The sequence below is a fragment of the Leptidea sinapis genome, chromosome 5 (genome assembly GCF_905404315.1).
Source record: "Leptidea sinapis chromosome 5, ilLepSina1.1, whole genome shotgun sequence".
Lineage (NCBI taxonomy): Eukaryota > Metazoa > Arthropoda > Insecta > Lepidoptera > Pieridae > Leptidea > Leptidea sinapis.
The window spans coordinates 2,258,173-2,282,992 of record NC_066269.1 but is presented as its reverse complement, the minus strand read 5'-3'; the positions used below and the strand labels follow the sequence as shown (position 1 = coordinate 2,282,992).

Genomic DNA, 24,820 nt, shown 5'->3' with positions numbered 1-24,820 from the left:
ATTATAGATAACTGATAGTACTTTAGTTAGCTATCTCTAAAAATGTAAAAAGTCTTGATTAACCGTTCGCCATACGGCGAATAGATTTAATAACTACAAAATGAGACAGATCGGTCTCAATTTATTTAGGCGACGTTGAAGAAACATTATTGCATCGGCCTTGAGAACCAGACGACATTTTATTGTCCGTACCGTTTGCAGATAAGGAAGTTGACAAAATGGTTGCTGATTAAATTTTGCACGTCAGCCGTTATTATGACCGTTATTTATGGATTTTTGTTTCAAATTTATTTATTTACCAACTTACCTGAATATTGTTATATTAATGCAATAAGCTGGGTGTACTCAGGGCGGGAGTACTTCACTTTAAGCCACAGCCTGCTACTATATCAGGTGCAAATTCGGCATCATATGGAGTACTTTTCTCACCTCTGGGCGTACAACTCAGTACTAGCTTCTTCCATTTAACCGTATACAACGAAGAGCAACTTCAATCACTGACGATCGAGTCATCTGTGATCGGCTTGATTCTTTGGTGTAGAGATGTGGATCCTCTGCATCTTCTACCGCATATATTAGGGGAGAGCATATTTTACCAGTAGGAGGCTCCTTTGCTCAGGATGCCGGCTAGATTATGGATACCACAACGGCGCTAATTTCTACAGTGAAGCAGTAATGTGTAAGCATTATTGTATATCGGGCTGAAGGGGCAATTACTGGACAAATGAAACCTAACATTTTTTGTCTCAAAGTGACAAGCGCAGTTGTACTGCCACTCAGTATTTTTTGGTTTTTCAAGATTCCCGAGCCGCACTGCATTGTAATGGGCAAGACGTATAAATTATTACCAGTTGATCGTCCTGCTCGTCTCGTCCCTTACTGTCATAAAAAAATCTCAAAGGACTGTTAACACCAGCAGCCGTCACACCACCGGACCTACGCCAAATTGCGAAACTCTCCCGCATCATGTTGCGCCACGCATTTTGCTAGGAACCTCTTGCCTGGCACAGCCACTTCATGTAATTATTTAAAACCGGCTGTAGTTTTCCCGTTTTAAAAATCCTACAGATTCCATGGACCGCCTTTCGCACCGTGTCTCTTCTGAGAGACCTTAATGTCAAAACTGGACTTTCCACTATATGCCTTCGTAGTCACAATGTTGAACAGCTGATGGTGACAGGCAAGGTAGATGGTAAACGTCCCAGAGAACTCTGTCTCACGAGATGGTCGGACCAAATACTATCTTCTCTGAAAATCAACTTCCACAATGCCCTTCATGAAGCAAAGGATCACTGCAGATGGAGGGAAGTCGCACGGGAGAAACTGATTCAGCGGGGGAGTCACAACCCTCAGTATCGAGGAAAATGACGCGAGGAGGAGGTAGTATACCCGAACCGATACGACTCAAGGACCTTCAAGAATAGAAGTTACTTACATCTTAAAGGCAACTTATTTCTTGATCCCTGGTTTTGCAGATGTCTATGGGCGGTTGCCTCACCACTCCCCCCCTCTTGATGTTTATGTATAGAGGCCGCGCCATTTACAATCATATTCTTTATTTGCACGAGTAGTATTTAATGACTCAATTATTTATTTAATTTAATAACTACACATGTTGATGAAATTTTACATTACATATTATGATTTCATGAGGTTAAAACTATCACTAGAAAGTATACCAAAGATTTTCGCGTTAGATAACGACTGATCTGTAAGCCGAAGTAGTTGCCAGTGCTTGGGTTTCTAGTAGCCCTATTGAGGCTCGTAGATAGTACTTTGTGCATTTCAGTGCCTCTGGGCCCCACGGTCTACGTGTCCCCACACCAAACGACACAAAGATGTATGACTCTGAGACTCTTAAAGCGGATCGCCTTTCAGTTACTTTAAGTTAGTTTACAGTTACACAGTTACATTAATTAATATATTAACTACACATCGTTACAATTATTGTCGAGCATATTGCGAAAGTTGTATCTATCACAATGTCTATAATAAAAAGACATAAGAAATATCTGTAGGGACCAGGGATTTTTGTCACACACTAAGACATATTATTGGTTTCTTAACATTTCTTTTAAATTTCGTTACACATTTGTTTTGTACGTTTTCTGGGAGCATATTGTAGAAGCATATACATCACCCAAAAAAAAAATTTAACAAAAAAGAACCGACTTCAAAAGCACTATTCCAAAACAATAGATATAAAATGCACTAAAAAGTATAAAAATAATTGTGTATTTTTATACGACCTAATTAATTAATCTAATTCTAGTTACAATTATTGTTATTTTTGGAATAGGTGTCCTTCTGCCGCGACCCGCTCTCGCCTCTCGCCTCCTCACGAGTCAAGCACATCCCCCCTATAACTATGTATGTAAGTATAAACCTATCTTGGATGACACCGACTCCAAAAACTAGAATAATCGTAACTTGGATTAGATTGTATAAAGATACGCAATTATTTTTATACTTTTTAGTGCACATTATATCTATTGTTTTGGAATATTGTTTTTGAAGCCGCTTGTTTTTTATTATTTTTTTTATTTTATGATTTTTAGTGAATTTGAAGTACACTTACTAACAATTTGTCTAAATATGTGTAGATATATTAAATTTTTCAATGCAGCAATGAACGTAAGCGCTTTGCAATTTGATAAGAGACAGAAATTCTTGCACAGATCGCACCCTTACTGTAAGTCGTTATAGAGTCCCATCAATCATCATATTAGACTACAACAATTACTTGACCATAACTATGGTAGATGACTTAAATATCCGGATAGCATAAAAAAATTTGGCCGAGTATCGTTAATTTGCTCCTAAAAATTGAAGAATTCCGTAACTTTGTCATGGATTCCGTGATCAGAAACTAACCAAACTCTCACCAAACTATCTTTTAAGTATATCCTTTCCAATAAAAAAAGATTCATCGAAATTGGTTGGCGCGATATTGAGTTATTCGTAAATGTATCATCCACTTTGCTATACATATGTATAGCAAATTTGAGACTTTTATGGTTTTCTCATGGATCCCACTGTCAGATTTGGACCAAATTACAATGGGACCACACAGAACGCACCAGCTTTCAAGTAGAAAAAGAATTATCAAAATCGGTTAACCCAGTCGTAAGTTTTGAGGTAACAAACTATAAAAAAAAACATACCGACGAATTCAGAACCTCCTCCTTTTTTGAAGTCGGTTAATAAAAGACTTAGTAACTCGACGAGTTTATGTTTGTTCCTCGTGTTAACATTATGATTGTCACGGTTACTAGCAAATTCCTCAATGTGCTGACGAAGTATGAACGTATAGAACATTATCAAAAATATATTGAGAAGCAACTGCAGTCAAAATGTTTATTTTATATTTTATTTTAAAAAAGATGGTATTAATATTCTCATCCAACACCAACAAGCGCGTATGGAAACCGCAGAACATTCACAACTTGTGAAGAAAGTTTGTTCCAAATAACATGGAACAATTAGACATCTAGTTCCTATCTAAATAGAACCCTAATTTTCGGCGCAATTGTCCACTTCAATGTTTAACTTACCATATTTCATGAACTAAATTCAAAATTAACTAGAATTATTTTGAAAAGACTAGCTGACCCGACAGACATAGATAATAAATAAAATACTGTTTTTTTATGAACTTGTCAATAATATTTCATAACATCAAGAATTATTTCATAAAATATGCTCCCTGTTGTTGTAATGAAATTATTTCACAGCAGAACTGTCAAACCATGCGTCAATAAATTCTCTCTTAGAAAATATATCGATATAAAACAAATCTATCCAAATATATATAAAAATGAATTACTGTTCGTTAGTCTCGCTTAATCTCGAGAACGGCTGGACCGATTTGGCAAATTTAGGTCTTGAATTATTTGTGGAAGTCCGGAGAAGGTTTAAAAGGTGAATAAATAGGAAAATGCTGCTAAATTAAATAAAAACAACAAATTTTTCCTTTGATGTGTCCAAAAATTCCTATGAGAGAATTTATTGACGCACGGTTTGACAGTTCTGCTGTGAAACAATTTCATTACGACAGCAGGGTGCATATTTTACGAAGTGATTTTTGATGTTATGATATATTATTGACAAATTCGTATAAAAACATTATTTTATTTATTATATACAGAACAACGTCTGTCGTTGTTCAAAGCGGCAAATTCTACAAAAATAATTATGGGTTCTATATCGAAATAAAAACTATATTATCTCTCAAGTTGGACTAAACTGCACTCCATGAAGTAATCCCCAGTAAAATCCGTTCAGTGTACGAGATCACTGGAAACAAACACCAGGACACTGAATTTATTATTAAGATTTCCTGAAACCTTCAAATTTGCCAAGGTAAAAATAGGCAAACATTTATAACTGCCAAAGTAACGACGCATTGTGTGCTTAAAGATATAGAAATATTTAGGTTAGGGCCAAGTAACACGATAAAGGAAATGTATTTTTAATGAATCTGTAAATATACTAATATTATAAAGATGTAAGGTTTATGAGGTTGTAGGGGGTAATACAAATAGAAAGCCACGTTATTTGTGAGAGTCATATATTAACAAGAAAAATGACAACACTTTCGTAGTAGTCGGATTGGCAAAGTTAGTCGGAGATAAAACTTGAGAGGTGTCCATCCGGATGGAACGAAGTTCCTTTCGATTAATTAGTGAAGGAATTATAATATTTTTTTAAGTTATTATTATTAATAAATATAATGTAATATAAACTTAATAAGTTGGCTCAATTTTAGTAATAATTGGCTTGTGGTAACTGAAGTAGAAAACATATGTTTGGAATTCTATTTTATTTAAATGTCTTGAAAAACTGCATCGATGGTAGTATTATATTTTGTTCTTGATTCTGCTGGATTACTGTTCAATGCGAAATAGAAAGACGTAACGAAAATAACTGGCTTGCTTTCCATGAGAGAGAGACACAGAGAAAGAAACACGCGCACGCCGCACGGCTTACAACTATAGCAAAAAGTGTCGTTACAACTTTTGGTCTTAGTTTTTTCCTTCTAGTCCCCTTTCGCAACGCGCGATAAGGAACTTCGTTCCAAATACTTTGAAAACTTGACGATGACAGCTATATTATTATTGTTTTGTATAAATTGGATGGGATGGGTTGTTCAAGAATCCTGAGCGGCATTCCATTGTAATGGGCAGGGCATATCAAAAACCATCAGCTGAACGTCCTGCTCGTCTCGCCCCAAAACGTAAGTATTAGTAAGTGATTTATCCTCATTAAAAATTCAAACACGAAACATCCAATTCTGCAATTCAAATATAGAACATCCAAATTTAACGGTAACAGACAATTGTTACGTCATCGCCCATAGACATCCCAACCGTGTGATCTGCTCTCTGCTTCAAATTACCATCATTACCGATGCTTCACTTTCGCCCGTTGAAAATTGTAATCACGAATTCAAATTGTGTTGATAATTGAGTTCACGGCTTACGTGATACGACAATGTTATTTAACGCGCATTAGACACGCTAGAAGTTCCGTCTCCATATCTCAGGGTCAATCAGGATCCTAAACTACGGATACAGTACCAGTAGGAGGCTCCTTTGTACAGTATGCCGGCTAGATTATGGGTACCCACTGGTAGTAGACAAAGTCAAAGTCAAAAAAAATCTTTATTCAAACTTTGTATTGCCGATATTAAAATCGCGATACAAAAGTAACTGTTGATCCTAGATGGGTGAAAATCTGAATTTGTTTGTACTTTTTAATGCTGACTCATAATCAAACAAATTGAAAAAAAAAAACATTGCCGTGGACCACCCTAACATTTAGGGGGATGAAAAATAGATGTTGTCCGATTCTCAGACCTATCCAATATGCACTCAAAATTTCATGAGAATCGGTCAAGCCGTTTCGGAGGAGTTTACATACACCGCGACATGAGAATTTTATATATTAGATTTAGTGCAAGTCAGGATGAAGTACAAAAGTTACAATAGCATTCAAATGAGTATAACAATATTCATTAACAAAATTTAGAACATTAATTCCAACTATCTTTATCATTCAAATAATCTTTCTCATTATAATAGGCCTTAGATGTTAATTTATTATTTACGATACATTTAAATTTTTTAATAGACATGTGGCCGAAGACAGACCATGAAGTAAAGTCTCTACGCAACGCCAAGACGGGATCTATCTGTATTTAATACAACTTTAAAATTCCCAAGAGCTCGCCGCTTTCCCGACTCTTCATGACAGAGGACGTGTTTGTGATAATACGCTTTACGTCATCGTCTTTGCTTTATCGTATTTGCTTCAAATGTCCTAACATAGGTAATAAAAGGCATTTATTTTCTCAAAATTGATTCCTTAAGAATTATTTTTGATGTCATTTCCTATAACTACTAGATACTACTACCGCTTCGGAAACTAATGGCGCTCTGAGAGAGAAGTAGCGGCGCAAGAAACTCTCCCAGCATTATTTTTTTGCGCTCTTTTCAATAAAAATATACAATATTGTACAGTCATTTCTATCGCTATAAAATAATCACAATCTAGTCTCAGGCTGTCCCGATCATTTAGATATTCAGTGGAGTAATAGGATTTACGACAGAGCCATTTTTTTTATAAAACATTTAAATTTATATAAAGATAATGCCTGAACAGTGGCTGGGACTGTATTATAAAAGTGTATACATTTACCCTTAAAGCTATTATGTATCTTATGAAGCCTACTAGAATTAGTTACAAGCAATCCCTTATTTCTAGTGTTATAATAATGAAAATCACTATTAAGAGCAAAAAGGTGACGATTTTTGTGAACGTATATTAAATGTTCATAAATGTACTGACAATGAATAATGACAGTCATAATATTTATTTCTTTAAATTTTTCTTTGAGAGACTGTCTATAACCAAGCTGATATATAGCACAATAATCCCTTCACCAATCAAATATTTTAGTGCCTTTCTTTGGGACTAATTATTCTAAGAATATATTTCTGATCAGAGTTTCCAGAACACACAATGTACGTAATGACCAAATAGACATATTTCGATGTAATATGTACGATTAGTTAATTGTAAACTTATGTATTTTTTTGTATTTGTAATCATTAGTTCTTGTACTTTTAATAAGTCTTAAAACTTAGTGAAGTTTTTGCATAGTGATGCAATAAGTATCGTTAGTAACTATTTTGGCTCGTGTAATATTTATTGTTTATCATACCTTTTTTTATGGAAAATGAGGACAAATGGTGTTAAGTGATCACATTCTTTTGCGACACTAGAGGAATCATAGGAGTGTTGCCGGCCTTTAAGGAATGTGTACGCGCTTTTGTTGAAGGTACCCATGTCGTATCGTCCCGGAAACACCGCACAATGAAGCTCATTCCACAGCTTTGTAATACGTAAAAGAAATCTCATTGAAAATCGCACTGTGGAGGACCGCCACACATCCAGATGGTGGGGGTGATATCCTAATTTTTGTGGAAGGTGTGAAGGCGAAGGTGGAACCTTTATGTTATATATAAAGCTGTAAGTTTCTTTATTAAATAAAAATATAAATAAACATACGACTGATACCTAGCTTTTGGAGTGGCTTGAAAATGACTGACGGCCATTTTCATTCCATTATGCTGATTTAATATTAGCCACAAAAAAATATGTAACATATTGGGAAATGATCGAAATTTCTAACATGTTAAACGAATGGGTTCCGATTTCACAAGAATTTATATTTTTAAGTTGGAGCAATTTTAAAATGCATAAAAGGCATTTATTTTCTCAAAATTGATTCCTGTAGAATTCTTTTTGATGTCATTTCTAATAACTACTAGATACTACTACCGCTTCTGTAACAAATGGCGCTCTGAGTGAGAAGAAGAGGCGCAAGAAACTCTCCCAGCATTCTTTTTTTGCGCTCTTTTCAATAAAAATATACAATATTGTACAGTCGCTATAAAATAATCACAATCTAGTCCCAGGCTGTCCGATCATTTAGATATTCAGTGGAGTAATAGGATTTACGACAGAGCCATTTTTTTTATAAAACATTTAAATTTATTTATAGATAATGCCTGAACAGTGGCTGGGACTTTATTATAGAAGTGTATACATTTACCCTTAAAGCTATTATGTATCTTATGAAGCCTACTAAAATAAGTTACAAGCAATCCCTTATTTCTAGTGTTATAATAATGAAAATCATTATTAAGAGCAAAAAGTGACGATTTTTGTGAACATATATTAAATTTTCATAAATGTACTGACAATGAACAGTCATAATATTTATTTCTTAAAATTTTTCTTTGAGAGACTGTAGACAGTCTCTCAAACCAACTAACTAACCAAGCTTATATATAGCACGAACAGCTCTCTTTTGCAGAGCAAACACTATATCAATGTCAGCAGCATGACCCCATAGTAAAATACGTACGTCATGATGCTGTGATAATAACTGAAGTACACTAATTTAGCAGTCGCAACATTCGTGTTACAAAATTTTTATGACCAGACTAGTTTTTTTAAGGAAGAGGGACAAACGAGCATACGAGGCACCTGATGGTAGGTGATCATCGCAGCCCATACTCTCTTGTAACACCAGGAATAGACACGCAGAATAACAGGAGCGTTGCCAATTATAAAGCGTCGAATAAACGTACTTATAAATTCGAAAACCGAAAAATCATTGGTACGTGTCGGGCGAGAGTCAAACCGGATGTTCCGTGGTGAGAGTCAATGGTTCGACCAACTGCTTAAAAAAAACTTTCAATAAATAAAAATACCGACTAACATGAGTAATATCCCTAATTATAAACAGCAAAAAACAATTTTTCTTAATTCAATATTAATTATATATTAAATATATTAATTACTTTAACTTGTTAAACATAAAAACTACGATATTCAATACCTGAGTTATGTACAGAAGACGTGCGAGTTGAAGGCTAAGTCCAGGAATGCGATAGTGCTGTGACCTAATTATAATTGATGACGATAATTATGAGTGTCGATAAATTTAAACAATGCTTGATTTTTACCATTTTAACCTAATAATTACATCTTAAATTTTTAAACAATTTGTTATTTTCTTTGGAGTGATAACCTTCACTTCTGGGATTAGTTACACAAATTTAGATTTGAAAACAAAATTACAAAATGCGATACTCGAACCCGCGACCTCTCGCGATCGCACGGAACTAGATTTGAAAGAGCGACTTCTGAAGTCCAAGTCCTAATATGCAAATAATGGGTTTGGGCAGGTTATCAACTGTAAAGTAGATCCTGTAGAAGGTAGATGAAGCCACCACCTTAGAGATGAACAAAGCATACAAGATTTATCTACGATACGTAATTCGAACGGTCTCAAATAATTGTTCTGCCTTTCTTCAACACACATGTCATGTCTAAAATACTGAGTCTGAATACATAAGTCTGAATACCTTTATTGATTTATGGTGTATGTGGATGATGCAGCTACTGTACTCAATAACTTTTGTATTAATTTACATTTATTTTTTGACTTACTCGTGTAAGACATCGACTATTTGACGTTTGAGTGTGTTTGTTGCGTCATTTTACATTTTACATACATATTATATTGTAATTGAAATGATATGTAAATCTTGATATAAAAGAGTGGCAATGAGTTTCTTGCTACTTCTTCTCATTAGCTCAACCCTTTACGAAGTAGCGGTAGATTCAATAAGAAAAATATTTGATTTTTTTGACATTCATAAGTGTCATTTTTGTGACCTACATGAATAAACTGATTTTGATTTGATTTGATTTGATTTGAAAATAGTTCTCGTGCTTGGCTATGAAAAAAACTCGTTTTTTTTGGAACGGGTCCTGTTGGATCAGTCTTTATTAAAATCAAAAAGTAACACGAGATCGTAACTTTAATATTAACGCAATAAGACGGTAAGCGACGACTACGTCACAGCACTACACTGTACACGCGAGGCGAGGCGTGCGGACAGCGGGGGGAGATGCTTCCGGTACCTTAAACCCCGACTGCATTCAACTCACGCGATAACTGTACTTTAGTTACTATCAATACAACGACTTTATAACTTACATTAGCGCTTGTTGGTGTCGCCGGGGGAAGTAAACTTTGTCATAAACTTAACTCCTATCACTGAAATAGTAGACCGTGGATAAATAATACATTCTGATTTCATAGTTAAGTTTGGCTGAAGTAAATTTCGGAAGTACCTACACATCTGAGGCGAAAATTTATTCACCAACGAGTTGACGCGACGTCGTTCGCTCGAACGCAAAAATACAATGTTTGCATGTAGCGTGACAATCGACGTCGGCCATTAGTGCAGTAAGTTATTTATTACGGATTTAAGATCTACCTTTGCCCAGTATTCTTCGATATCTCTTGCATTGAAGAATTTGCAAGAAATTTAGAATGACACAGTTCTTCTTTCAATAACATCTTAAATAACAGACTGTGTCGAAGAAAATGAAGCGAAGATCGGGTCGGTCAACTGCCGTAGACGTACGTAGGTGCGTGTAAATTGCGTTATCTACTGACGAAGTATTCGATGTGAATAAATGTGTTTTACGTACTTAATTATATATTTTTTTATCCGAATCCTTTAATAATTTTCATAATAAGTTATGAAAATTAATAAAATACATAAAAAAAAGCAACGGGTAGGGGAGTCGCGGAATTTTTCTTCATACTAAAGGGGATGAAAAAGGTTGAAAAACACTGACCTAATGTCTATAACGGTGTATTCGATTTGTTCGAAGTAAATCCATCGAACAGCATTATATTTCAAATATTGCTTAGTAGATAAAATTAATTGTAATAAAACCATGTGTTGCCTTTAGTAAGGCAGTACGCGAGTAACCATTGATCGGTCCGGTCCTAGTTACCATTAACCATTTGCCTATAACCATTACAGGACTGGTCCGAGCAACCATTTTAACCAATTAATAGTAGAGATCCGCGTACTCACCAGCAGAACCATTAAATATAGTAATTTAGCAAGTATCATAGATAAGTTTAATGCCTTAAGTAAATAAATATTTTTACCATTAAACCAATATAGATATATCTACCCTTAAGTGCACCCCTTTTCACGATTTTTTCATATAGATGGTCTCCTTGTGGGAATTAAAACTATGCGATGAAACTTGTCACTTGTGGGCGCTGCCCGCCGGCCTATCTGATACAAAACAATGCCGGCGACTCAAGGCGGCGGCATAGAATGATCAATAAATAACACATCCCGGAATAGATACCCAAGAAGTATTAACGATTAGATAGTAGTGTGTAATATCTATTTTATCAGTGTGTTACGCGTCCATCGCATCTACGAACGGAGTGCGATTAAAAAAGCACTCTATGTGCGGGAAGATAAAGTACATATTCCTTTATAAAGTTTGAATAAGTGAACCTTCTGTACTAGTACTCCATGTTCAGACTCGAGCCTCCTTTACCAAAACACAAAATAAATTGTGTTTCAAAAAATTGTGGACCGTTTAAAATTATAACTCATTTAACTTGTTCTCAACTTAATATATAAAGTAAATGTTATTTTGTAAAGTTTAAGCTAAGTACAATAAATAACTTGAAGACTCAAACAAGCTGTCAACTAAAATTCAGATTTTACGAAACTCTTAAGATTAACAACCTCACAATAAACTACTTTGAAGTATTATGAAAGTTTTACTTTAGTAACGACTTCAAAACCTTAAGATGTTGGATAGAAAATAGTCAAGGAGCTGGAGTGGATATTATTTATAATAATTAAGTGCTTATATATTTGTTTAAGGCTGGGGACCAATCCAATGGCCTTGAGGGATCGAGCGGAGCTATGTTGCCTCTCTAGCACAAGCATTTTTATTTTATTACAAACATAATACCATTTTCTTTACAAAACTAACAAAACTATGTCATGTTAAATAGTATTGGTATGCAGTTAATACTTTTTCATACAATTTTTATCTAGATTGAATGATTAACATGTCTCCAACTGTAAAAGTTAAGGGGTACTTTGGTGTTTTTTTTTTCGCAATGTCTATTAAAGATAGAAATGTAAGGAAAAATGAATTTTCTTCTCATATTCTGTAGACATTATTATTTTTTTTGTAAAATAAAAGCTTTATATAAACCGTTAAGAAATGGTTTCAATTATGTGTTATTTTAACAATTTCTTGGGATAGCGGCCTTAATATCGAATATGTAGATGTCTATCGAAGTCTCAAAAATGCTATTATCCTTATAACTGCGTAAAAATAGTAATAAAAAAAGATGAGATTACATTTTCTTTCCATATAACAAACCTTTTGTGCCATTAAACTAATGAAATATTAGCATTAGCCCTTTTTTCAAGAGTAGTCTGTCGACGTTTGTTTGTAATGTTACTGTAAATAGTAGATTGTGAACCTAGGGTCGAAAGAATCAATTCCCGAGGTACCTATTTAGACGCCCGAGCTATTTAGTTTGTATTTACATAAAACTCTTCACAGCTGACAACAGTTCTATTTTCAAAGTTCATTCCGGGCCCTTAGGTGGGAAGTAATTTGTATGAGTTTTTCCCTCTCTATGGAGGGAAGCAGCATTTTCCACCCAATAAACAGATCAAAACAACATTACTTTCCGAGTAAGAGAAATGAAAATAAACTTTACATATCTAGGGTTAAAAGAGAATAATACATTTATGCTTTGTAACTTCATACCGCCTTCTAATTGACGGTTCTATACAGCGGGCCTGTCGTACAATGCACAATGCTGAAAATATTATAGCTCATACACGCTCCCGGCTCAGCCCCGGGCTGTCTACGAACTACCCATTACCGCCGATAGTTAATACTCAATGTCGTTTCACGATTAACATAATGAATGAAATAGTGTTAAAGCAGGGAGATAATTGAATTTAGGATCTGATTTGATTGGGATTGTTTTATGGAATCTAGAGAAATAGAATTATATATATTTACCATAAGTAGTGAAATTAATATAATATATTACACCAACACGTGGAAATGTGATGAAGCTATTAATAGGAAAACATTCAGTCTACCCACAACACGCACAAATTATGGTCAACACTCTAGTTTATATCCCATTTGTTCTCTGTATAATGAAGTCTGTCAGAAGATAGACATATTCAATCCGTCAGTCCATAGGTTCAGAAGACTTCTGCTAGAAAAAGCGGATTATTGGCTTGGGCACTGTGGGTTTGAATTGTGTTCATCTTTAGCTTAATTGTTTTTACTTTTATATAACATCTAGAACACTTTTATAAGCATGCTGTGTTCACTTCCAGAAGGAGGCAGTCGCCACTACATGTTAGCGTATTTTTCTGTTTTATACAATACTAGCTGACCTGGCAAACATTGTTTTGCCATATAAATTATATATAAAAACCTTGTCCTTCAACGAATCCTAGTAAACTGCCAGGTATTTTATTGTAAAATTGAATACCAAAACCTATTAAGGAGCCCTTAACCCTAGCTAACGTATTATGTTCGTACCTGTATACAATAACACAATACTAACTTCCATATATCGCTGTCAAATATCAATTTCGTATTCAGGCTGAATGTATATTATCTCTTTATGAGTCTCCAGTGACATGACGCTGTGATATAATCATTACGGATATAGCTCGTAAAACATTTACACATAATTACGGTTGCATTTGTATTTTAGTTAATATTTAAGAGGTCTTTTTGTCCACGACTTTGTTTGAATGGAATTTCCTTAATTTTCAGTTTTACTCTGATTACAAAGTATTCTAACAATCTAAATAGCATCATCATATCAGCCAGAAAACGTCCACTGCTGGACGAAGGCCTCCCCCAAAGATTTTCACAACGATCGGACCTGCGCTGCCCTCATCCAACGTATTCTGGCGATCTTAACCAGATCGTCGGTCCATATGGTGGGGGGCCTACCAACACTGCGTCTTCCGGTACGTGGTCGCCATTCGAGGACTTTTCTGCTTCAACTGTCATCTGTCCTTTGGCCTATGGGCCCTGCCCACTGCCACTTCAGTTTCGCAATCATCAAGTAATTCAATCTAAGTATAATGTTAATTTACTGCCTTACGTCAACGTATATGTGAATAAAATCTCCTACAACCTGGAAGAGATCGCTGAATATAGCGATAAGGTCGCGTAATTGTTCTACCAAAAGTATTTTGTTACCTTACTTATATGTTTAGTGCAATAAAGTGTTAGAGCTGCCAACATCATGGAGTCATACGATGTTCCATTGAACAATTGAATTATATAACAACTGTTCTATTTTTTTTTATGATAATAAGGGACGAGACGAGCAGGACGTTCAGCTGATGGTAATTGCCCATTCCAATGCAGTGCCGCTCAGGATTCTTGAAAAACCCAAAAATTGTGAGCGGCACTACCACTGCGCTCGTCACCGTGAGACATAAGATGTCAAGTCTCAATTGCCCAGTAATTTTACTAGGTACGGCACCCTTCAGGCCGAACCACAGTAATGATTACACATTACTGCTTCACAGCAGAAATAGGTGCCGTTGTGGTACCCATAATCTAGCCAGCATCCTGTGCAAAGGAGCCTCCCACTGGTGTAATTACTTTGTAAATAATTGATTGCTTGGTTAAATATTTTAGTAATGTGATTTTATTTAATTATCACTTTAGTTTGACAACCCGGTCGACCCTTACGTGTCGCGTCTTGCTTTAGTGTCAGTGATTCTTTGTTTACAAACAAAACCACGAGACATATAATGAAAACAGACCAATTTGTGCCAAATGGCCATTGTTGGCACGTTCTTGTGTATAAAACTTATTTTCAATATCGAACTCTATGGGAAAGGTATGAAACTGAATACCTTTTGATCTCGACTACCTAAAAAACCCACACTCAAGACTCATTAAGCCCTTTCCAACGATATATTATACCTGTAGACGATCTGTATAGCCGAGTGGTTAGCGATCCTACCTACAAAGCTAGAGGTCCTGGGTTCGCATCCCGGTAGGTGCAAGCATTTATATGATGAATATGGATGTTTGTTTCCGAGTCATGGATGTTTAAATGTATTTATGTATGTTTATATGAATTTATGTATGTTTAAGTAAGTATATTGTATTAAATATATCATTGTCTTGTAACCCGTAACACAGGCTATATATGCTTAACTTGGTGCAAGATAATTTGTGTAAAAAGTGTGTCAATATTATTATTATTATAGGGGTCTGTAGGTATTATGGTTGCTTACGAATAAAATTTCTAACGCTTTGTGATTTATATTTACAGATGTTTTCATAGTTAATAATAATGTTTAGAGAGAAATCAAATAAGAAAGATTTTATCAGTTAATCCTAATTTCGTTCAAATAACCGTTACGTCTACATCTACCACCACCAGACACATCACAGACATTGAGGAGAACTGGTGCACATACTGAGTGTAAAAATATCAAAATCATAACCCCTATTTTGCCACAGCCTAATTAAGCGATAAAGTAAAATTCGAAAATTGTAATATTCTTTCCTATTTTCAGGCCTTCAAAGTTTTAGATGTGAAAGTCCCAAATTAGTATGAGTACCTTCTAATAAATATGGCAGTCAAATCCTCTACATCTATCTATAATTGTCAAATTGTAAGTAGAGGTATTTGGTGAATATTGCATGATATGTAGATTAGGATTATTTCATTGTTGTTTGCTGAGTTCTCGGTTCGTTTTCGTCATGCTCGCTTAAATGTCACTGCTTGTGGCGGCGACATGGGACGGGTCGTCCCCTTCCCTAAAATATGGTTGAGGGAGGCGATGGCTGGCTCATGCGTCATGCTCGTGAACGGGCGCTACTAGTGGTGGCAGGATGATCCTGTTGCCGGAGACTCGGTTTTAGATTCTTAAGAGTTATTGTGTGTATATATATGTATGGATACATACATAATTATTTATTTATAATCTCTTATAAAATGCTCACAGAATACCTTTACTTATTTATGGTGTGCGTGGATGATGCAGCTACTGTACTCAATAACTTTTATATTAATTTACATTTACTTTATTGACTTACTCGTGTAAGACATTGACTATTTTACGTTTGAGTGTGTTTGTTGCATCATTTTACATTTTACATATTATATTGTAATTGAAATGATTTGTAAATCGATGTAAATGTAAATCTTGATATAAAAGAGTGGCAATGAGTTTCTTGCTACTTCTTCTCATTAGCTCGACCCTTTACGAAGTAGCGGTAGATTCAATAAGAAAAAAATTTTTTTTTGACATTCATAAGTGTCATTTCCGTGACCTACGTGAATAAACTGATTTTGATTTGATTTGATTAGATTTGATCTATATATATATATATAATGAAAATGGTCTTTGTTTGAGGCTCTTTCACGCATAAACCACTATTCTTATCGACACGAAACTACCACGATGTGAAATTTATTCTAGATAGTTTATGGCTACATATTTTTAGAATTCCAACGTTCCTTTTCGAATTCGCCCAGCGAAGCAGGTGGGAACGGCTAATAAAAATGAATGTTGCTAAACTCTGCAAATACGTAATAGTCAGCTACCAATTCTGCAAATTTTTATTTGTAAGTTCCTTAAAGTATTTGGAAGCTTTTAGTAAAAAATAAAAAATAATAACAAATGTCAACTTTATTTATTTACGCGCCAAGTAATCAATAAAATATTATATAAAATAAAGCATTACTGTCAGTATTTTTTTATGGAATAGGAGGACAAACGAGCGTACGGGTCCTGATGTTAAGTGATCACCGTCACCCATATTCTCTTGCAACACCACAGGAATAACAGGAGCGTTGCCGGCCTTTAAGGAAGGTGTAGCTACGCGCTTTTTTGAAGGTACCCATGTCGTATCGTCATCATTATAAAGTGATGCAGTTTACGAAATAGAAAACTTATTCACTCAAAGAAAAAATTGAAGAAATAAATATTATGACTGTTCATTGTCAGTACATTTATGAAAATTTAATATACGTTCAGAAATAATACTTATTGCACTTTATAGTGATTTTCATTATTATAACACTATAAATAAGGGATTGCTTGTAACTGATTCTAGTAGGCTTCATAAGATACATAATAGCTTTAAGGGTAAATGTATACACTTCTATAATAAAGTCCCAGCCACAGTTCAGGCATTATCTATAAATAAATTTAAATAATTTAATTTTATAAAAAAATGGCTGTCGTAAATCCTGTTACTCCACAGCTGAATATCTATGTGATCGGTTAGCCTGGGACTCGATTATAATTATTTTATAGCAATAGCAATGACAGTATAATATTGTAAGTATATTTCATTAAAAAGAGCGCAAAAAAAGACTGCTGGGAGAGTTCCTTGCGCCGCTTCTTCTTTCTCAGAGCGCCATTTGTTTCCGAAGCGGTAGTAGTATCTAGTATATTAGAAATGACATCAAAAAGAATTCTAAAGGAATCAATTTTGAGAAAATAATTGCCTTTTATGCCTTTTATTTTTGTAAGTAATATTGGTTTATTGTTGAGACTTAAATAACGGGTATACTCGGAAATACTTTATATTTATTTAATTTTTACTAATAACTTTTGATAGAACGAAGGCTGTCCGGGCAGCTAGGTCAGAAATAAAGTCTATACTCGGGATCTAGGTCAATTTATAATAGACGTTTGGCCCGGAACCGAATCCGATCTACCAAATAATGTATGGCAAAGGTCAGCATCTGTAGCCTTTCTATGATTTATATAATATCTTTGTAGACGACTTCGTTCAAGGGCGAACGTGAACTGAATACAATAATATAAAAAAATTACACATAAAAACAACAGACTTCAAAAAAATATTCCAAAACAATAGATATAATATGTACATAAAATAAAAAATAAATCGCATTTTATACAATCTAATTAATTAATCTGATTCTAGTTACTTTTTATTACTCTACTCTCTTCTCTCTCTCTTTTTTATGTTACCTTCGAGTTATGTTCTCACCAAACTACCTTTGAACTATATTCTTTCCAATAAAAAAATCGGTTGGTGCGATATTACGTCATTCGTCCTCGTATTATAGTTTTCTCATGGATGCCATGTCAGCATCTGGTTCAAACTACACGGGAAGCACAAACTTTTAATTAAAAAAAAAATTATCAAAATCGAACCGATTTTGATAATTTTAACCCAGTCGAAAGTTCTGAGGTAACAAACATAAAAAGAAATACCGACGAATTGTGAACTTCCTCCTTTTTTGAAGTCGGTTAAAAAGGCAGTCTTTGAGGACTGCCGATTGAAGTGAAAACTACGTAATATGTCAATTGAATCGTGAAGCTATTATTTTAATATCTTAATTTCAATAATTTTTGTTGTATTTGAGATCTTATTTAAATAAGAATTGCAATAGATTAGCTGAGAAAGAGGGTTACTAATTATACCTAAGATAGAATAAAACTTGTTTGAACTTAGATCAAAGTATCTATTTAGTTTATTGGAGACAAAAACAGAAACAAAATTTAAATACACATTCAAATTATAACTAACTAAAATAATTACAATTGTTCCCTTCGAACGTCTCACTGAGAACATAGATGGTAAAGATAAAAGCGACATCAGCTGCTTAGGTGCAAGCATGCACGTACAATTTACAATAAAAGTTAATCACAGCAAAGTAAGTAAATATATCAGTCTTGTAAGTAGTATTTATATTTATTATTAAGACACACTCAAACGCAAATGCAATTATTTTTTTATTGATTTTAATTAAGCGCTTGGACAATCTGTTTACGAAACCTTTTACAGTGTTTGGGAAACAGAATAATTATTTCATGCTTTAATTTAATGCAGCTTTGATTTTATGTTGGTGGATTTTATGCAAATCTTTATTTTCTTTGTGTCATACATTTCTTTCTTAGTGAATACATTTTGTATAACCTTTCCGTTCCGAGAAACTGATCGCGCGGTATGCATTAGATCGGCGTGATTATGGCGCTCGCGCAGCGTTCTGTTAATGCGTATTATATTATGTGTATTAATAGATTGCTTATAATTATGATGATTTGAGTGAATGTATCTGAAAGCTATTGAAACAAGTTTTAAGACCATGCAAAATAAACCATCTTATAAACAAAATAAGAGTCAGAACTTGGTGAAGGATTAGCGTGCCGTACGGCACTCTCGGTTTTTGTAAACAAACAACTACAGTATGAAATGCTTGTGCGGTGTTTCAAGAACGATACGACATTGGTACCATTATTATTATTATGATTAGGGCATTTATCCAAGGTCCTATTCTGCCCCCTGCTTGCGCTAGCCTTCCTTCAATTAACTCCCTGTATCTAACAATGAGATGTGGTAAAATCGAGGCTACTTACTAGGAACTTGGAACTTATAGGAACATGGGCTTACTGTGCCGAAATTTAAATCATATCCTCAAGACCTAAAAATAGGGTTTATTAGACTTTAAAGAGGCGTAGAATCCTCAGAGGGTTTAAACAGAACACGTCCTCTGCTTTGAGTAAATTTATTTTAAGACACCCCAGCCTGATTCTGGCAATATCTCCGCATTCCAGAAAGTGCCTGTACTTCCCCGGGGCGTAAAAAGAATAGGGGAGTCCCAGGCCCAAGGGTGTCGTAAGAGGCGAAAAAGGGCTTTTTAGAAGTGGGAGAGTCACGCTGCCGTCTTATGACGTCAGCACAATCGGGCCAGACTCGTCCGGGCTAATGACCACACTCGCACAGAATACCGGCGTGAAGTAGCGGCCTAGTGCCGCTATGTGTCGCAAAGGTTAGTGTCGAGGACCGGAGGCAACCCCAGGAGGGTACCGGCTCTACCAGAGTCGGAGAATCCCTCCCCAAGCACTCTCGCTCGGGCTGCCCGTCGTATTCAGGGGAGGGCACAGAACCGCGCATATCCGAGGACAAGCGCAGGCAGTAAGGAAGGCAGCTTTTCCATAGAAATTAAAAATAATTGTGTAAAATATAAAACATTTGGACGTTTCATAAAAATGCGGGTATTTCGCAACCCGCATTTCATCTCAGACTTACAATACACAGAGTAAAAAGTATTTCAACTCTCTTATTGTAACATGCCTTGTGGGATCATTACTTACTTAAACAGTAGACGACGCTGCTTATTTGAGAGGCTGTTCAAAGATTTTTGCAACTAATTATTCTAAATGGCGTCGATTTTTATTTTGCCATCTTGACTTTTATTATTTGTTTTTAAGGCTGCTATCCCAAGAAATCGCCAAAATAGCGCACAATTGAAACCATTTCTTGACGGTTTACATAAAGCTTTTATTTTTACAAATTAATTGTTATATGTCTACAGAGTATGAGAAGAAAATTCATTTTTAAAGTGAAACTTTTATTACAAATTTTTCGGTCGGTGTGTTGCATGTCGCGTGACGGTCGGGCGGCGCCTATAGTTCGCAGCAGCTGACCTTGTAGTGTATAGACTATTACTCATTTGTGCCAGTGCTATTTTCTCCACGCTATTTTCTTAACATTTCCATCTTTAATAGACATTGCGAAAGAAAATCACCAAAGTACCCCTTACTTTTACTGTTGGAACCATCTTAATCATTCAATCTAGATAAAAATTGTTACCTATCTGTACCACGATTTAGTAACAGCACGACTTCAAAGCTATCAATATGTAGCACAAACAAATAATAGTATTTTATTTATATTAAAGGTAAAGGTTTGCATAAGAGGTGTATTAAATAAAATTTTTAGTTATTTGATACTTTTCAGTTTTTGAAGTCGGTTTTTTTAAACGTAGTTTTTTTTATTTTTTACTTTTTAGTGTCAGTAAATAATAATAATATATAATCAACCTAAATGAAAACTCCTAAAAAAGGCCGTACAAAAAAAAACAATTATATCAACCACGTCGACAAAAATTTTCATAAAATGACACCTACTCGGCAAAAAGGAAATCTATTCCGTATTGAACTAAAGAAAAATTACGTAAATCGGATCAAATCTCAGAGTAATCGGTGTACATGCATATACAAATTAAAATTAAAGAATTGATAACCTCCTCCTTTTTGAAGTCGGTTAAAAATTGTTAAGTTTGTAACGTGCAGTCGTTTGATATTGAAATAGTAGTAATTACAGTATCGCGATTGGCCACGAAGTATAATCCGACTAAGTTTGAAAGCGAACAATTGCTTAAGACGTGGATTTCGGCTATCGCCGTTTGTTACAAGAATATAGCTGTCATCTGTCAATCTGTCAATGACTGCACGTTTCATGCAATCGAGCGTAACGCTTTTTTTTAGAGTTTCGCTAGGCTGACTATACCAAAGGGCAGTATGTACTTTATATTTGTTCTCGAAAAATGCTCGCAAACAATGAGATTATTCCGAAATCATAGCCGTCTGGTACGTCTTGTGTTACGTTCATAGAAAGCACACGTCAATCAATATTATCAATATGACCGCCAACAATGACCGCTTAGTGTCCGCTTACAGAACCTTTGTTTCAGGTGAAAGTCGCTTTCTATGTATCTGGATGTGATGAACGGGGTTAATCCTGTACGAACTAGTTATACAAGTCGTTGTGCGCGGATCACAATAACTACAGATAACGCACGAGTTGAATGCAGAGTCCAGGAATACGATAGTGATGTGACCTTATTGTAATTGATGACGATAAACATGAATATTTCGATAAAGGAGACTGCCCATCTCCCATACATCAATGGGCCCAACTTTTGATGAATCGTTACAATGTCCAAGTGTCATTACTAATATAAAAATGTCAGTTTTAAACTATTTGAAAGGAGGATGGCGAGAATGGACCCACATAATTTAAAAATTAAGGAAGCGTCGTACAAGTACAAGTTTATATTAATTATTAACATAAGTTTATACGATGTTTATACAAAAAATATTGAGGCGCTAAGTTATGGGAGTCAAAAGAAATAAATTATTACAATTTATTTAAAAATAAGTCATCTTGCACTAACGGAACGTTTTGCGCAATTGACATCTACATTTTTTTGACATGCCTGTCATTTTTTATACGCATGTTCCGACACCATCAAACTATATATACCTACTCAAATCAGTAATTAATTACTAATACACAATAAGATTATTATCGTTTTTTGATAATAAAATCAGTTGGTAAGATTCTTTAAAAGATTCGATACCTGCTTGAAAAAATAATGAATTAGGAATCCTCTATTATTACATGCTGGCCAACCTTCCATATTTAAATTATCTTTTAGCAGACAGTAATTAGGCATAGAAATAAGATACAAATTATCGATTGAACAATAGATATTGATTAATAATTTTAGGTTATATTTTACTTTTAGGTATATCTTTTTTTCTCCCACATTTTTAGACTTACTTAAGATTTGCTTTTTTCTTAGTTTTGTTACGTTCTACAATTATTTATAAGTTTCCATGATGTACGCCACTTCTTTCAGTTGGTCCCAATATACATGCATTCTCGCCATCCTCCTTTAGTTTTATTGGCATTTGCATAATCGAGATATGGGCACTAAACGAAAGTCAGGTTATGTTAATGAATGTGTGTGATTTGATCTAATATTTGACATTTATCAATTTATACGACTCTTAATTTAATAATCTCACGACTAATAAAATCAATAAATACGTTTTCATATTACAAAATAAATCCACAAATCCGTAAATCGCGCATTCGCAAAGTCAAGTAGAAACTACGTCACTATTCGGTACGTACTTACTAATATATATATAAAAATGTTTTGCTGTTCGTTAGTCTCGCTAAAACTCGAGAACGGCTGGACCGATTTGGCTAATTTTGGTCTTGAATTATTTGTGGAAGTCCAGAGCAGTTTTAAAAGGTGAATAAATAGAAAAGTGCTGCTAAATTAAATAAAAACAACAAATTTGTTTTTCCTTTCATTCCATACATAATTTCTATGAGAGAGTTAATTGACGCACGGTTTGACAGTTCTGCTGTGAAACAATTTCATTACGACAGCAGGGTGCATATTTTACGAAGTAATTTCTGATGTTATGATATATTATTGGCAAATTCAAATAAAAACATTATTTTATTTATTTTATACAGGACAACGTCTGCCGGGTCAGCTAGTATATAATAAATAATAGATCCTGAAAGCAAGATTTGTCAAATTTCGTGCTGCAATCCAAGTCTTTTAAACTTCAAATACTCAATGCCTCAGAAGAGTAAGTGAGAAATATAAATAATAAGTAATAATAAATAAGAGCAGTTCTGGGATACTACTACTATAATTTACAAAATGAAAAAGTTTTACTTGCATAAAAATCTCCCACAATATGACCGAATTAATGATGAAACAAGATGAAACTAAACAGTTTCACGACTGCTTCTAGAGTAAATCTCCGATTCACGTCAGCCAAAATATGAGATAGCATATCTCCTCAAATAAGAAACCTACAACATTAAAACTAATATGAAAACCTTAGAATTGCTATGAAATACAGTACAACTTTTATTTATCAATTAGACTGTTAATTATTTCTATCCAAGATTTTTTTTTTATGGAATAGGAGGACAAACGAGCGTACGGGTCACCTGGTGTTAAGTGATCACCGCCGCCCTCAATCTCTTGTAACACCAGAGGAATCACAAGAGCGTTGCCGGCCTTTAAGGAAGATGTACGCGCTTATTTTGAAGGTACCCATGACGTATCGTCCTGGAAACACCGCTCAAGGAAGCTCATTCCACAGCTTTGTAGTCCGTGGAAGAAAGCTCCTTGAAAACCGCACTGTGGAAGACCGCCACACATCCAGATGGTGGGGATGATATCCTAACTTGTGGCGTGTCGTGCGAAGGTAGAATGATGATGAATGGGTAAGATTATGTTTACCGGCTTGTCATTGTCACAATATTACATATCTACCAGTACATGTTCGAAGTTTCCAGAAATAAATAAGGCTCCAAAATTATATAATAGTATATTCAACAGTAATGATTGTATTGTATATCTAAACTCTAGGATATATAGGCTATTTTATGCCAATATTTCTAGGAGCTTACGAATTTTCTTTTTAATAATATTACTTAATACACGTTTACGCTAATTATTTTGCCCCTAACTAGGCGGAGTCTGGAAAAATTCAAAAACCTACCGGGATTTGAACCCCGGACCTCTAGCTAAGAAGACAGGGTCACTCACATAATCAGTTAATATTTAATTAACATGGTATGTCGTATAAGTCACAGATAAAAGAAAGAAATGTATTAATATATTTGCATAGATTATAATATTAAACTATTTGTACTTGCATAGAACTTTAAAGTTTTAAAACAAGTTATATTAAAGCTGATATTAAATACAATGGTAATGCGAGGCAGCCTGCTTGTGAAGAACACATGAATAGATTCATTCGTTCGTATCAAATACTTGGCGACTACTTGTAAGGCTTTTATTTATCGATTTTGTATTCGCAAGTCTCTAGATGTTTCTTAAGATTCATCTCGGATTATTATTGTTATATGTTCCCATTTTTGAAGCTTAGATATTTTATACGTATCGATAGAGTCTCTTGCTGTTAAACAACCGGTTAGGTTACTAGTAGGAGAGTCCTTTGCACAGGATGCCGGCTAGATTATGGGTACCACAACGGCGCCTATTTCTGTCGTGTGAAGTGTTTCGGTCTGAAGGGCGGCGTAGCTAGTGAAATTACTGGGCAAATGAGACTTAACATCTTATGTCTCAAGGTGACGAGCGCAATTGTAGTGCCGCTCAGAATTTTTGGGCTTTTCAAGAATGCTGAGTGGCACTGCATTGTAATGGGCAGGGCGTATAAATTATCATCAGCGTCCTGCTCGTCTCGTCCAGTATTTTCAAAAACAAAAATCG

General features: G+C 34.8%; 1 protein-coding gene across 4 annotated transcripts in view; it reads left to right on the top strand.

Moving 5' to 3' along the window:
* LOC126964662 (uncharacterized) overlaps window positions 1-24,820 on the top strand; it is a 167,583-nt gene that overhangs the window by 55,938 nt on the left and 86,825 nt on the right. The window contains exon 1 of one of the 4 annotated variants that reach the window (XM_050807916.1): window positions 19,677-19,750. The exons of the other annotated variants lie outside the window; for them this stretch is intronic. The gene's annotated coding sequence lies outside the window, so the exon portion shown is untranslated. Of the gene's footprint in view, window positions 1-19,676; window positions 19,751-24,820 lie in introns of those variants that run through there. 4 annotated transcript variants of the gene reach the window in all.